The sequence below is a fragment of the Chlorocebus sabaeus genome, chromosome 13, assembly GCF_047675955.1.
Source record: "Chlorocebus sabaeus isolate Y175 chromosome 13, mChlSab1.0.hap1, whole genome shotgun sequence".
Taxonomy (NCBI): Eukaryota; Metazoa; Chordata; class Mammalia; order Primates; family Cercopithecidae; genus Chlorocebus; species Chlorocebus sabaeus.
The window spans coordinates 77,263,912-77,281,380 of NC_132916.1; positions in this window are offsets into that span (position 1 = coordinate 77,263,912).

Genomic DNA, 17,469 nt, shown 5'->3' on the forward strand with positions numbered 1-17,469 from the left:
CTGGCCCTCAAAACCACAATGAGATACCATCTCACACCAGTTAGAATGGCGATCATTCAAAAGTCAGGAAACAACAGGTGCTGGAGAGGATGTGGAGAAATAGGAACACTTTTACACTGTTGGTGGGATTGTAAACTAGTTCAACCATTATGGAAAACAGCATGGCGATTCCTCAAGGATCTAGAACTAGATGTACCATATGACCCAGCCATCCCATTACTAGGTATATACCCAAAGGATTATAAATTATGCTGCTATAAAGACACATGCACACGTATGTTTATTGCAGCACTATTCACAATAGCAAAGACTTGGAATCAACCCAAATGTCCATCAGTGACAGACTGGATTAAGAAAATGTGGCACATATACACCATGGAATACTATGCAGCCATGAAAAAGGATGAGTTTGTGTCCTTTGTAGGGACATGGATGCAGCTGGAAACCATCATTCTTAGCAAACTATCACAAGAACAGAAAACCAAACACTGCATGTTCTCACTCATAGGTGGGAACTGAACAATGAGATCACTTGGACTCGGGAAGGGGAACATCATACACCGGGGCCTATCATGGGGAGGGGGGAGGGGGGAGGGATTGCATTGGGAGTTATACCTTATGTAAATGACGGGTTGATGGGTGCAGCACACCAACATGGCACAAGTATACATATGTAGCAAACCTGCACATAGTGCACATGTACCCTACAACTTGAAGTTTAATAATAATAAATAAATTTAAAAAAAAAAAAAAAGAACCTGGCCCACAGTGAATGTTTGATGAATAACTGATGAAGGAAGGAAGGAAGGAAGGAAGGAAGGAAGGAATGAATGAATGACTAAAGAAGCAGGCCAGCAAATGGCTTTCTCCCTGAGAAGGCTCACAGATTAAAAAAATAAATTTACATTTTTTACTTATTGTCTAGCAAAGAATATACAGGTCCTAGAGCAGTGGATGACAACTTTGCTAAACGAGTAAATGGGAGCATAATTTCCTTGAGGAGAGAAGCTGCTTATCAGAATGAATACTCCTGTGGAGACTGTAGATGTGAGTGCACGTGTGTGTGTGTGTGTGTGTGTGTGCGCGCGCACATGCACACGTGGGCTGATAGGGGAGACTTGGAGGAATTGGGAAGTGGCATTTCAGAGCTACAAAAAGGCTCATGTGTAAACAGTCTGTGTGATCAAGCCAGGTGTTCAATGCTTCTAGGAGGCAAGGTATCAAGGTACACTGGGAAAAACATAGGCTTTGGGTCTAGACAGATAGGGGTACCAATCTGCAACTTACCTGCCGTTTGACCTTGACCAATTTAACTTTCCTCCCACAGTTAACTCATCTTAAAGCAGTGATAATAACATTTACCTCTCCAGGTCGTGTCTGAGAAACAGGTAATGATGGCAAACACTACTACATACCAGGCACAGTTGTAAGCACTTCGTGTACATTACGCCGTTTAAACCTCACAAAAGCCATGTGAGACAAGATGCTGTCTTTGCGAATGAGGAAAACTGAGACAAACAGGGGTTAAGTAATTGCCTAAAATATATAGCCTAGGGCCTGTTCATGGCGGATTCTCAATAGACAGTAATGGTCATTATTTATGGTCACAACCCTAAATGCTTTACCTTCATTCTCTCATCTGATCCTCAAAGAAAACATATGTGCTTAGAATGGTGCCTGGCATAAGGCAGGTGTTTGATAAATGTTTGTTAAGTGAGTGAATGAATCTTCACTTTACAGCAGAATTAACTGAGGGTTAAATACTTGCCCAGAGCCACACAGCCTGAATGTGAACCCTGCAGATGAACTCCAGGGCCTGTGCTCTTAGCATTGCCAGTCATTTACAGTCTCTGCCCTCCTCCCCCTGGCATCAGAGAGAAGAAAGGTGCAGATGGGGGAGGGGCACAACACCTGGGCATATCAGAATCATCTCAAGAAACCAAGACAGACCGTCTGCAGGGTTGTTTAGAAAACACGGAAGCATTCGTCTTTTCCTTTCTCTTGTTCTGTCTTTTTCATCTCACCCTGGATATCTGCCTCGGCTCCTAAAAATCTTTGCTCTGCAACCTCCGGTTTCTAATTCTGGCTAACAGAGAGAAAAATATGAGAAATTGTACTCTAAGCTATCCATCATTCCGCTAAGACTTCTTAAGGGTTCTTAAGTAATCAGCCATTTGGGGCTTAGGATTATATTTGAGAGAAGAGTGCTGTGATGGGTAAAGAAGTATGCAATCCATTTGAATACATGATTCTCACAGGCTGCAAATAACCAGACCTAAAAAAGCCTAAGTCTTAAAAAAAAAAAAAAACCTGTATTTTAAAAAAAAGAATGAAACATTACTGAAAATATGATACAGTGGCTATAATTGAACATTCCTATTGAATTAATTACTTTGACATGCATTATTTCTATAGTTTTGATAGGTGGACAGAGCTTCCAAAAACTATTGCTTTGATTTAGAATTAGAAACCATCATGGGTATTTGCTTCTAGCTTGATGGACTAATTGTTAAATTCTATCATCCCTAGTGTTTCAGTAACTTGGTGTGATTAAGCATGGATAAAAGCTAAAATTTTAAAAAGAAAGAAAAGCTCATTACCAAATCCTAAACAGCTTCAATAACTTTGTGCCAGTCTCTGAAGGACATTTGTGCCTTGTTATGACAAGGAATTATTCATAATATGTGCCTAGCATATAGATTGCATCCTTTATTTGAAACAATAAAAGAGTCATCCTTAGTAGCTGATGGAAATAAATAGGCAGGCAAAATTTAAAGGGAAGAGAAAAAAAAACAACCAACAGGCCCTATAATAATTGCTTGTCAGTGTAACATCAAGTAGTTCATCCTTTTAGGAACTCGTTATGTGGCTAGCCCATTATGTTCTCCGGATAGAAAAAAAACATGCAGTAATTCACAGAAAAGCAATGACAGGATTCTGCCAGTTTACCTAATAGTATTGGCGAGACAGGAGAATTATGGCTTACAAACAAAGAGTGATTCTATATTGGAATTGTTTTGCTCTCTTTTTGTCCAATCAGAATTTTTTTTCATTTAAAAAATATCAATATCCCTGAAAAATATCAAATATACCACCAACAGCTTTTTGATCTGACTATAAGAATGCAGAGTTTCTAGATTCTTGCTCAATTACTTGCTTACCGAAACCTCTGCTGTGGCTAGGAGAAAATAGATGCTATACTTTAGTGCCCCTTGCTGGTCAACGTGAAGAAAATTGGAGGATAATGACTCCAAGAACCCAGGTTTCAATAAATAGAGTGGCAAGTTCTATTCAGACAGGTAGGAAGCCAAACTCATGTGGCCAAAACATCTGCAGCTAGTATAAAGAATCATTACGATGAGATGAGGCATTTGGAAATGCACATATTTTCTTAGAGAGGAAAAAGTGCAATAGAGAGAAAAGCTACACGTTAAGTCTTAGCCTAACTTAAATCCAGGAAACACATTCCTATGAATGTACTCAATATGAAGTAAACTCTAGGCTTGAAGTATGACTTTGCTTGATTATGCTCCAAAAATGTGTCTGGCCTCTCAAACCACAAGGGAAGTGATAGATACCCAAAAATCCCTAGTGGAATTCTCAGTTCAAATTAAATTCCAAAAATAATGTGAAAACTTCTTTCTACAGAGGAAAAAGCATATATCTACAGTAATGCATTAGATAATTGAAAATAACATTACAGCCTATAACAAGTAAATTCTGATTACGGTGAATTTTCTTCCCTGTTCGCCATTTTTTTAGGATGTGATTATATTACTTTTATAATTCAAAAACAACAGCTACATCATGGCTATACTGACACCATCAAAGCTAATTATTAATAACTCTTAGGATTCCGGAGTAAGCCATCAGACCTAACACATCAACCCTATGAGACCTGGACTTAGAATTTCATCTCCTCCCTCACAAAGTACCCATCAGGAATTTGGATTCACAAGATCCCCCTCTAGGCCCTAGAAAAAGTGTATTCAGGTAGACTGAATAATTCAGTGGCACACGGGGACTAGCCCATGGGGCAGCCTCGGCACACGTGCAAGCCAGCCTCAGATGCTCAGCCTGCAGATAGAATCTGGGACCAGGCACCAAAGACTGCTGGTCCTTCAAAAGCCTTGCAAGCTTCCTGGGACCTAGAATAGCCAAAACACGCCTAAAAAAGAAGAGCAAAGCTAGAGGACTTGCATTTTCTTATTTCAAAACTTACTACAACACTACAGTATGGTGCTGGCATAACAACAGATACATAGATCAGTGGAATCAAATTGGGAGTCCATAAATAAACACTCATGTTTATGGTCATTTGATTTTCACCTAGAAGGCCAAAACAATTCAACTGGGAAATGAACAGTCTTTAACAAATAATGCTAAGTAACTGAGTGCAAAAGAATAAAGCTAGACCCCTACCTTACACTATATACAAAAAGTTAACTCAAAATTAAAGACCTAAATATAAGAAAACTGTAGAACTATTAAAAGAAGATATATGAGTAGATCTTACCTTAGATTTGGCAATGATTTTTTAGAGATGACACAAAAAGCAGAAGAAACGAAAGAATGTGATTTGACTTCATCAAAACTAAAACTTTTGTACTTTAAAAGACCTATCGGCCGGGCGCGGTGGCTCATGCCTGTAATCCCAACACTTTGGGAGGCCGAGGTGGGCGGATCACGAGGTCAGGAGATTGAGACCATCCTGACCAACAGGTGAAACCCTGTCTCTACTAAAAATATAAAAAATTAGCTGGGCATGGTGGTGCGTGCCTGTAGTCCCAGCTACTTGAGAGGCTGAGGGAGGAGAATCACTTGAACCCAGGAGGTAGAGCTTGCAGGGAGCCGAGACTGTGCCATTGCACTCCAGCCTGGCAACAGAGTGAGTCTCTGTCTCAAAAAAAAAAAAAAAAAAAAAGACACCATCAAGAAATAAAATATAGGTCAGGCGTGGTGGCTTACACCTGTAATCCTAGCACTTTGGCAGGTTGAGGTGGGCAGATCACCTGAGGTCAGGAGTTCAAGACCAGCCTGGGCAACATAGTGAAACCCCATCTCTACTAAAAATACAAAAATTAGCTGGGCATGGTGGTGTGCACCTGTAATCCCAGCTACTCGGAAGGCTAAGGCATGAGAATCGCTTGAACCTGGGAAGTGGAGGTTGCAGTGAGCCAAGATCATGACACTGTACTCCAGCCTAGGCTACAAGAGCGAAACTCTGTCTCAAAAGAAAAGAAATAAAATATAACTCATTAAATGCAACAAAGTTTTTGCAAGTCATATATCTGATAAAGAAACTGGAACTAGAATATACAAAGAATGATAATGACTCAGCAATAAGACACAGTAAAAATTAATTGCCACCAGGTACAATGGCACGCACCTGTAGTCCCAGCTGCTTGGGAGGCTGAGGCAGAAGGATTGGGATGTAGTACATTATGATCATACTCGTGGATAGCCACCATACTCCAGCTTGGGCAATGTAGCAAGACTCCATCATTAAAAAAATAATAATAATAATTGCCGATTAAAAAATAAGCCAAAGATCTGAATAGATATTTCTCCAAAGAAGATATATGAATGGCCAATAAGCACATGAAAAGATGCTTAACATCACTAGTTACTGGGGAAGCAAAAATCAAAACCACAGTGATTTGCCATGCCACACTTACTAGGATGGCCGTAATAATAATAATTCTTAAAAAAGACAGTAACACGTGTTAGCAAGAGTGTGCAGAAATTGCAACCTCATTCCTTGCTGGTGAGAATGTAAAATGGTGCAGCCATTTCAGAAAAGAGTATGGCAGTTCCTCAAAGTTATACCCAGAGTTTTCATGTGATCTAGAAATTCTACTTCTAGATACATACTCAAGACAAATGAAAACGTATGTCCGTACAAAAACTTGTACATGAATGTTCATAGTAAATTATTCATAATAGCCAAAATGTGGAAATAGCTCAAATGTCCATCAAATGATGAATGGATAAACCAAATGAGATGTATTTATACAATGGAATATTATTTATCAATAAAAAGAAATGAAGTACTAATCCAAGTTACAACATGGATTAAACTTTGAAAAACGTGTTCTAAGTGAAAGACACCAGACACAAAGGGCCACATATTGCATGAGTCCACTGTGTCAGCATGCGAGGGCCACCATAACAAAATACCACAGGCTGGGTGGCTTTAGCAACAGAGGTTTATTTTCTCACTGTTCTGAAAGCTGGAAGTCCAAGACCAAGGAGTTGGTAGCTTTAGTTTCTCCTGAGGCCTCTCTCCTTGGCTTGCAGACAGCTTCTTCTCCCTGTGTCCTCACGTGGCCTTTTCTCTGTATGCACACATTCCTCGTGTCTCTTCCTCTTTGTAATGGACACCAATCCTATGGGATTAGGGCTCCACCCTTGGGAAGCTTGTTTCGCCTTAATTACCTCCTTAAAGGCCCTATCTCCAAATATAGTCATATTGAGGTTTCAGCCTTCAAAATATGAATTTGGGGGAAATACAAGTCAGTCTATAACATCCGCTTATAAACAGGCAAATCTCCTTTTCAGTTGTGGCACATGACTGGACTTGGTTGAGTTTTGAGATGCTGATGAGCTTAAGGTCTGGGGCTTGAAAGAATCACTGAAGCTTTTTTTATTTGTTTTTTTCTTTTGAGACAACGTCTTGCCCCATTACCCAGGCTGGAGTGCAATGGCGTGATACCATCTCTGCTCACTACAATCTCCTTATCCTAGGCTCAGGTGATTCTCCCACCTCAGCCTCCTGAGTAGCTAGGACTACAGGTGTGTGCCATCATGCCCAGCTAATTTTTGCATTTTTATAAAGATGGGGTTTCACCATGCTGCCCAGGCTAATCTTGAACTCCTGGACTCAAGCAATCCACCCGCCTCAGCCTCCCAAATTGCTGGGATTACAGGCATGAGCCACCATGCTTTTCAAGTAGATAAGATGTATTTAAACATCTAATCTTTAATATCTACAGAATAGAGATTTTTGCTTCTTTTGTCCCTTTTGTAGTGGTAGTAAGGGTGAATTTTGACATGGCCTCAATTATCTACAGGAATATTTACTTGACAATTTTGTGCCTCTGCCCTATAGCTGAGTTGGTCCCATAGAAAATTTCTATGGAATTCAATTCCATTATTTAAAGTAGTTTTTCTGTGAACCAGCCATGGTCTGTAACTTGACAGTGTTAACACCAAATAGCAAGACCTTAACCATGGTTCACATACTCAACGAAGATACGACTCATCTTAGTTTTTCAAGTAGATCAGTTTTAGAACACATTAATTCTAACTGGACTAACTATTTCACAACTATCTAAGACAACTATATAAAATGCTTTAATTTATAAAGTTTGTGTTAAAAGTACATTCTTTTGAGTCTTCTAAAGATTGTTATTTTACAGTATCTTCTTAAATATGTGTATTCTTACAGTATATTCTTAAATGTTCTTAAACGGTAGAGTTTGATGAATGCACATCTGTAGTACAATGTTAAGCTACCTTCATTTTGTTGCTGTGCTAAAGAAATTTTTCGAAGTGTCTCATTTTAAAAATTGGTTTGTGTGTTTTGTAGGCTTACAAATTTTTCCATAGTACCATCTATCATTTTAGTGATAAAATTTGACCCTTTTGATAGAAAAACAGGTCAGCGAGTTCCTTGGGATCCAAGAGGAGTTGACTGCAAAGAGGCAGAAGGGAATAGTTAGAGTTATTCTATAATTGTTCTGCATCTTGATTATGGTATGACCACGCATTTGTCAAATCTTATACTTAACAGGGTGAATTTTACTGAATGTAAATTCAGATTTCAATAAACATGACCTTAAAAACTTACAAAATAAATAAATAAATAGGCAAATCTATAGAAATGAAAAGTAGATTCGATCTGGGGTGATGAGAGCTTTGGGGGTGACAGGTAAGGGGTGCGGAGGCTTTTTTGGCATAATATTCTGAGGTTAACTGGGATAATAGGTGCACATCTCTGGACTATATTAAAGCCATTAAATTTTACACTTTAAATGAGTGAATCATATACTATGTGAATTAAATATCAATACGGTTGTTAACAAAAAATACAAGCTTAAGGGCAAAAGAAGTCATCGGCGAAGTCTCTAAGAGGTAGCAGGATTCTACCCAGAAGCATGGAGTTCAGAGCCAGGACTAGAGTCTTTACCCACGTATAAGGAAGAGCCCAGTTCAGATCTTAAATCTTATGGATTAAGGAATCCCAGGTAGAAGGGTAGGCATCATATCTCTGGCATGTGGTTAGGGCTTCCCTGGTGGCAAATGTGGCTTGAACCTGAGTCACATAGGGTTGGCCTAGGGCTTTTCAAAGGAATTTTTTAATTCCTATCCAAGGCTGGCATTCATCTTAGAGACCAAAGTTGACATCTGCCTGGGAAGAAGAGAGTTCCCAAGGCCAGGCCTCAAGTAATCTCACATGTGTTCCTGACTTCCGTCGCCAATTCCTTTGGAATTTGAATATTAGACTTTAGTGAGCATGTAATCCTTTCAGTATGATTCTCCCACAGGCTCTGGGTTTTCAAAGCATAGGTCTGCCAAACTGCATTTATTAAGCACACATGCTATATTGTCATTGTCAGTTTACCTTTTTTTTTTTTTTTTTTTTTTTTTTTTGAGATGGAGTCTCACTGTCACCAGGCTAGAGTGCAGTGGCCCAACCTCGGCTCACTGCAAACTCCACCTCCTGCGTTCAAGCAATTCTCCTGCCTCAGCCTCCCGAGTAGCTGGGACTACAGATGCGTGCCCCCATGCCCAGCTAATTTTTGTATTTTTAGTAAAGACAGGGTTTCAACATGTTGCCCAGGATGGTCTCGATCTCTTGACCCTGTGATCCACCCACCTTGGCCTCCCAAAGTGCTGGGATTACAGGCATGAACCATGCCCAGCTGTCAGTTTACTTATTGATCTGCTCCACTAGTGTCTAAGATTCTGAAAGATGGGAACTGTCACTTTTATACCTGCACTCCCAGTGCTTTGCCCACTGGCAAGCACATAAAAATGTTCCATGTTGTGTGATGAGTAAATGAATAGATGAGTACTTGTCTTTCCCTTGTTTTTAAGAGATGGGGATCTCACTATGTTGCCCAAGCTAGCCTTGAACTCCTGGGCTCAAGAGATCCTCCTACCTCAGGCTCCTGAGTAGCTGGAATTACAGGGACACCACCATACTCAGCTTTCCATTTATTATGTGTTAGAATGCTCATACCATCTTGTTTGTGCTAGATTGAGCCATTTTCAAAACTAGCAAACTAAAGAATCCTAAATCATTGATTTTTCCAGAGTTGACATAATTTTCCATAATAATAGCTTAACATTCATTGAACATTTTTGGACCAGGCTGTACTAAGCAATTTAGATTTAAAATTCCTTTGTAGTCCTTACAATAAACCCCTGAACAGATATTTTTATTACCCCCGTTTTACAGATGTGAAACTCAGGATCACAGAGATTAAGTAACCTGCCCAGAGCTGCAGAGGTAATAGTAGTGGAACCGAGGTTCAAAGCTGCCTCAAACTCACACACGAATGTTCTGAGACTATCTTACTCCATACGTAAAAATTACTGTCTAAACTGCCCCTTATATTGAAAAGGGAACCACAGAAATAAGGCACACATAGAATGGGTGGGCTTCTTTCCCTGGGTCATAGATTCAGTCTGTAGTCAACCAAAAGCAGAAAGCCTTCTCAGATTGTTTTCACTGCCTACTGACTCACGGCTTCCATGGTTTTCATTTTATCCTTTCTTTCCCCTTATACATTTTAGCTGCACTTCACAGAGTTCTGCACAAAGGGAAAACTCAATACAAGTTGAAAGCTTACCAGAATGGAACATTCTGACATTTCAGAACAACAGGCTCAGCTTGAAGGTGTTTCAAAATGGCATGCACCAAATGTCCTGAAAGTTGTTATAAGAGATTCAGCAGCTTTCATGTTGACCTCAATGAACAAAATTAAATGTTTGCTCATTTCATAGTTACCATGTTCCAATACAAACAGCCTGGTATTTTTCCTGTTTTCTATTCACCTCTGTTACCTTGGCCATGTCTATGTTATAACTGGACGGTACTCAAAGATCGTTGTCTGCGAGGGGTTAGGGAGAGATGTTTATGCCCAGAGTGGGGGCATCTCCTGTTCCAGGAGAGCTTGGAATCACTCAAGGCCAATGCCTACAGATTTGGAAAGTTAAAAGAGAAGCATCAGAGTTAATCCTCACACTCAAGGCGTTCAGCGTGTCTAGAACTAAGCCAAAATTCTGTGAAAGGACAGGGTTGCCAGTGCCCATGGTGTAAACTGTTCCCAAACTGTTCCCAGTTTGTTCTACTGAACTGCCTGGCCAAAGAGAGAGGAAGTCCAGATATCACTCTTGAATTTTTTCAAAGCAAGGGCAAAATGCCCCCACTCCCCTACCATCCTCACCAATATGCAAAAGTGGGTGAGCCACTCCTGTTGAAGGCCCCATGGAGAGCATTCAGTCCTTCGCCCATCCTGATCCTGGTTTATGGCTGTGCTTGTATCGCCACCTATTGCTGGGTGCTCCGGGAAGGCAAGGCTAGGTCTGTCCTGCTCATCATTGCACCTCCAGAACCCGGCACATGCCTAAGTTAATACGCTTTCATTCATTGCATGAATGAAATATAAGGTCAATGGAGAAGAAATGCCTGGGAAATATATGGCTGGGAACTGACTCTGCTTTCATAGAGAAGACTTTTGGATGCCACAGAGGGTACTCCTTATACTAAGAAGGGAGTACTTCTGTTGGGATCATAACTTCTTTTTAAAACTAAGGTGATTTTTATCATTTTAATACCATTTGAAAGCACTGTAAAGCCTGGCTTTTTACTTATTTATTTATTTACTTTTTAAGAGACAGGATCTCATTCTGTCACTCAGGCTGGAATGCAGGGGTGGAAACACAGCTCACTGAAGCCTTGAACTCCTAGACTCAAGTGATTCTCCTGCCTCAGCCTCCTGAGTAGCTAGGACTACAAGGCATGTACCACCGCACCTGACCAAGTTTGACTTTTTTTTTTTTTTTTTTTTTTTTTTTGAGACGGAGTCTCGTTCTGTGGACCGGGCTAGAGTGCAGTGGCCGGATCTCAGCTCACTGCAAGCTCCACCTCCCAGGTTTACGCCATTCTCCTGCCTCAGCCTCCCGAGTAGCTGGGACTACAGGTGCCCGCCACCTCGCCCAGCTAGTTTTTTGTATTTTTTTAGTAAAGATGGGGTTTCACCGTGTTCGTCAGGATGGTCTCGATCACCTGACCTCGTGATCCGCCCATCTCGACCTCCCAAAGTGCTGGGCTTACAGGCTTGAGCCACTGCGCCCGGCCAAGTTTGGCTTTTTAAATGATTCTTTCCCAGTTTTTATTTCAGAACAAAATGGCATATTTAAAAACCAACATTTTTCTTTCATACAAGTTTGAATATAATATGCATATATATATGAAATATATAATCTTTTGAAAATACTAAAAGAACAGAGATCAGAGGATACCATTTTCATAATGTTTTTTTCAATTTTCATGAAAGTTGAAGAAGCTTAATATTTATATTATGAAATATTTGTTGGAAAATGTTTCTTTTTTAAATCAAGATTGTTTTTAAGGCTGGGTGCCGTGGCTCATGCCTGTAATCTCAATGCTTTGGAGGCCAAGGACGGAAGATCATTTGAGCCCAGGAGTTTGAGATCAGCCTAGGCAACATAGCAAGAACGTGTCTCTACAAAAAATCAACAAATTAGCCAGGTATGGTAGAACAGCCTGTAGTCCCAGCTCTTGGGAGGCCAAGGCAGGAGGATCACTTAAACCCAGGAGTTTGGGACTTCAGTAAGCTATGATCACGACACTACACTCCAGCCTGGACAACAAAGCAAGACCCTGTCTTTAAAAAAAAAAAAAAGCTTATTTTAAAATATTGCTTAAATTATCATGTTAATCGTCTTATAGTTGCTTCTCCAAAAAAATCTCATGATACAGTTTGTGCATGTGTTATATAAATATAATAACATTCATCAGTTTCTCATGTGTCTTGTTTAGAATCTGCATCATGTTTAATGTTTGGTAAACCTCCTATAACGGCTTTTTTTTTTTTTTTTTTTGAGACAGGGTCTTGCTCTGTGGCCCAGGCTGGAGCGCAGTGGTACGATCTTGGCTTACTGCAACTTCTGCCTCCTGGGTTCAAGCGATTCTCCTGCCTCAGCCTCCCAAGTACCTGGAACTACCAGCGCGTGCCACCACACCCGGCTAATTTTTGTATTTTTAGTAGGGACAGGGTTTCACTGTGTTGGCCAGGCTGGTCTCGTACTCCTGACCTCAGGTGATCTGCCAGCCTTGGCCTCCCAAAGTGCTGGGATGACAGGCATGAGCCACCGTGCCCGGCATAAAGGCTTTGTAAATACTAATATATTGTCCAAATTTTCTACCGTTGAGTTAATCACTATGAAGATTTCCACCTGGTATTTGACAAAAGCAAGTCCATGGCAAATCCCTAGATAGAATAGTCAACCCTCACACCTCTGCATTGTATCCAAACAGCCTCTCCTTATTGGAGGGAGTGGCTGCACCACCCAAGCTTCCTGAGTCGGAAGTGTGTCGGTTTGACTCTTACTTTCTATTATCTGCTGGGTCTCCTTGCCTTTCTCCTATTTATAAAACATGTGCCTCTCTCCCTATGAGAAAGGAGAGGTGATCAGAATATTTCAAGTACTGAAATGAAATGCAAACAGGGCAATTTATGTGGTAAGTGGAAGTGGAACACGTCATGAAAGCTAAACCTGGGAGGAGAGATTGGAAGCGCCTCTCAGCCTTAGCAAAGGATTTCTAGATACAGGTGGCGGACACAAATTGCCTGTCCAGGGATTCACTCCATAACAAGACCAGCCATGTAGAACAGCTCCAGCGCCACCAGGGGACTGCCACCACTGGCCCAGATCTTTGGGGCTCCGAGGCAGGCTGCAGGAATGACAGTCCTGCAGTCTGCCACAACAGCCACATCCCTGCAGGGTATGGGGGACAGACAATGGGGTTAGTGCCATCAGCACCTTCATGCTGCCCCTGCCAAACCATCAGCCAAACAATGGGTAGAAAAGGAGGGAATAAGAGGAAGGAGGAAGTGATCTGAAATCAGGCATGGTAGGGGATGGGCTTGGGTAGGCAGAAAGGAAATGGAAAAGGACATCCATTTGTCTTCGGGATCTTTCTGTCATCTTTGGTTAATGATCGAGGAGCATGCAACAAGCAAAAGGATGGAAGAATTGAATCACACTCTATCTTGACCGTGCCTTTCTCATGTTTTCCCCCAGCTTCGTGCACTCAGATGCCCGTGAAAACACCGCACTCTTCTCCAGGCCCACACACAAACTGCGTGCACACACACACACACACACACACACGCTTATGCTCGCACACTTTTCCCAGTGTCTTATTTGCGTCTGTTCACCTCTGTGCTTAAAACTGAAATGACAGTAGGGAGGCTGTGCTGTGGACAGGGTGGTGATCTCCTTTCCCACTATTTAGTTCCTGTATAAGATATCAGTTTTCCTGGACAGCATGGCAATATCACTCTCAAAGTCAAGAGCAATTCTAAACATCTCCCTCGTGCTAAGGAGAACCCATTTTTCCTCCTGAGTCATCATGCTCTCCCTAACAAACTTCCAGGACCTCTCACTGGGGACACAGACAGGTGTGGTGTTGCATCCAATGTGGCATTTCCAAGCCAGTTTTCAGCACCCAAGCTCCCTGTTGGCTTGACAGCGTCAAGCCAGGCCACTAGGCTAACTGCAGGACCTGCAGCTGCTAGCTTTATGAAAAATCTGGTTTCACGTCAGACTCAGATAGATCCCAGGGAGCAAGTTGAATAAGAAAAAGTTCAATGAAGGCCGGGCAAGATGGCTCACACCTGTAATCCCAGCACTTTGGGAAGCCAAGGCGGGCAGATGGCCTGAGGTCAGGAGTTTGAGACCAGCCTGGCCAACATGGGAAACCCCATCTCTAGCAAAAATACAGAAATCAGCCAGGTGGCAGGCACCTGGAATCCCAATTACTCAGGAGGCTGAGGCAGGAGAATCATTTGAACCTGGGAGGCAGAGGTTGCAGTGAGCCAAGTGCGCTCCAGCCTGGGTGACAAGAGTAAGACTGTCTCAAAAAAAAAAAAAAAAAAAAGGAAAGAAAGAAAATACAGAAGGAAGGAAGGAGAAAGAAAGAAAGAAAGAAAGAAAGAAAGAAAGAAAGAAAGAAAGAAAGAAAGAAAGAAAGAAAGAAAGAAAGAAAGAAAGAAAGAAAGAAAGGAAGGAAGGAAAGAAAAGGAGAGAAAGGAAAGAAAGAAAAGAAAGGAAAGAAAGAAAAAGAGAGAGAAAGAGCAAAAGCCAAAGCCAAATTAATGGGGGTTTCAAGCTTAGAGGAACGGAGCTGCTAAGGTTGTAAATTCAGGCAAACACTCAACACTAGAAAAACACCATAATGTTAGCACTGGAGCCTCTGGGAGAGGCGATGGAGACGCAGGTTTTGAGAGATGATTCTGAAGAAGTTGGAAGAGGACAGAAACAGCAGACAGCATTGCAGAGGGACTGCAGGCAGACTCTTTGGCAGCATCACCCTTGACTCCTCCAGGGTACCTGGCACAGGACAGGTGCCCGAGAAAAACCTGATGAGTCAATGAATGAATATGCGGTGACTGAAGCCTTCCCCGAAGAAGCAGAAGGTGGCAGGATGAGTTTCACATTCTTGAGAAAGCCTGTGCCTGCCTGTGGAGAGCCCATCCTTCTTGCATTCTTAAGCGGGTTTTCTGAACTCATGTCCTGGGGAAGCAGAAGGAAGTTCTGAGGTTCACTGAGCTCGAACAGCGTTTTGATACAAACAGACCTGGGCCCACTGAAAGAGTTATGCACTTGGCCGGAACACCACCTTGAGTTCAGTCAGAAAGCACATCTGTGCCTCATTGATAATGTAATAACCTACATTACATTCTTGGCCGAGAGCACCTGTGCACGGCCCAGAAAGTCAGCCCAGGGCAACCATTCTGATGGAGGTGATATTAACAGCTCTCATTAAAACTGATGACTCTAGCGGTGCCCAGAAGCGAAGCTACAGTGAAGCGTCTGTCCACATTTCCTTTACAAGCCCCCATTTTTGGAGTTCATAACTCAACCATGGAAATGTGCTTTGCATTGAACTGAAACCTGAAAAGAAAACTGTCACAGGGTAAAGAGAGTTAGACTTTTAGGGCTGTAAAATGTGTCAGTTGTCCATTACCATCTGTACACGTCCAGCTCCATGTTAGAAGGAATGTTACTGTTTTCCTGCCCCTGTCTGGATGGTGGAAATGGAAGACCACATGAGGGTGGAGGACTCATTTCTGAGCTGGTCCAGAGGAAATCTGAATGTCTTAACTTTTATGCATAATGGGGATGCTAAGAGCTCTGTCATAATGGAAGTAACACTTGTATGACAATCATTTATCCTAGGTGTCGTTCTGTTTATTGTTACCTGTACAAAACCAGCAAGCAAAGAACCCCTAGGGCTCAGCCTGAGGCTTAAGGAGGTTACATAGGGCTGGATGTAACTTTCAACACCTTTCTCTGATGAAAGGGAGACCTGAAGGCATGCGTTTCACTGAGGTAATTTGAAAGGACTCTTTTTTATTTTGACCACAAAAAAAGATCTTGTGAAATGCATTCCTGTCATGGTTGGGCAGGTTAAAGCTCAATGGTCTATATATCTGTATCTCTGCCCCAGCTGGGAATGTAGAAAGACTCTTACCCCTCCAGAAATATGAAGGATCAGGTTCATAGAAGACTTCTTTGAAAATATAAGCAGATTATTACTTCTGCTTTTTCTAACAAGTATTGCTTGGGAAGAAAAAAAGTCATTATTGTCTTCAGTATCTTCCAGTCCTTTCTCTAAACACCACAAAAATTACATGAAGACTGGAATCAGATCATGCTGTTTCTCTGCTTAAAATTCTTCAAGGGTTTCCTGTTGGGTTTCAAATAGAATTCACACTCATCTCCATTGCCCATGAGGGCTGTACAACCTGGCCTCTCAAGAGCCTTGTGGCCTCTTGTCATGCTGTCCACACCCAGTCATACTTGACTTTTTCCAGTTTCTCAGCTACATCAACCTTTTTTCTCCCACCTCAGGGGCTTTTCATTTATGAATCTCTTTGCCAGTTATGTTTCTCTTCCCACACTCAGAACAGCTGGCCTCTTCATATCCTTTGAGCTTAAATGTCACCTCTACCTGCCTGCTCCATCACCTCTCTTAACAATCTCCATCTCAGCCCCCTGTTGGCTTCTTTTTAAAAATTGAACACAGCTATTTTTTTACTAATCTGTTTTCGTACTTGTCCTTTATCTATGGCCATGTAGAAAGCATGCTTCATAAAAGTAGGGGCCTTGGCCATTATTGTAGTCCCAGTGTCTAGTACAGACCACATGCTCACTATTTGCTGAATAAATTGAGATTTATGTATTACATAATGCATTATAAGTTTAAGCTTTAGTAGTCATTATTCTCTTTGTAGTATATATAATAGAATAATTTCACCTTGATTTTTATATAACCTCCACTTTGCAAAGAGGAACTAGAATTCCCACACCAAATGACAGTCTTAGAAATTGGATGGATATGGCAGACATGATGGCACACATCTGCAGTCGCAGTTGCTTCAGAGGCCAAAAGAGGAGGACTGCTTGAGCCGAGGAGTTCAACGTTACAGTGAGCTAAGCAGGTTCCACTGCATTCCAGCCTAGGTGACAAAACAAGACCCTGCCAAGAAAGAAAAAGGAGGGAGGGAGGAAGGGAAGAAGGAAGGAAACAAGGAAGGAAGGAAGGAAGGAAGGAAGGAAGGAGGAAGGAAGGAAGGAAGGAAGGAAGGAAGGAAGGAAGGAAGGAAGGAAGGAAGGAAGGAAAATACATTGGATGGATAAAGAAATTCTGTTCTTTTACATCTTTCACTCTCTTTTTAGCATCATAAAATTGTGCTGAACTTCTGCAAAGAGTTTGTGTACCTAACCAAGGTGCTCCCCGTGCTTCTTGAACTTGTAGATCCCAGGTTCTTAACTAGATGTACTTTGAGCTCTGAATACTGAGACCACAAAAAATATGCTCAGTATTTTGCAAACCTTAGAAAAGTAGATATAAGAACATTGATGAATGTTCCGACTTGGCCTGATTCACTCAGAACATAAAACTTTGTCCTGGATAGAACTGGCTCGAGACCCCACAGCTAAAAAAAGCCATCTGAGACCTGTGCCCAAGCCTTCTGATGCCGGATCTATGCCTTAATTCAGAGAACTACTGCTGTCTCTGGAAAGGCAGGGTTAGTTAAGAATTAACAACCCATGATTCTCCAGTTGAGCTCTTCAAGCACTAGATCCTCATGCTTTTGCATGACTGGCTCCAGAAGTTTCTTTAAAAATCCAGTCCCCATA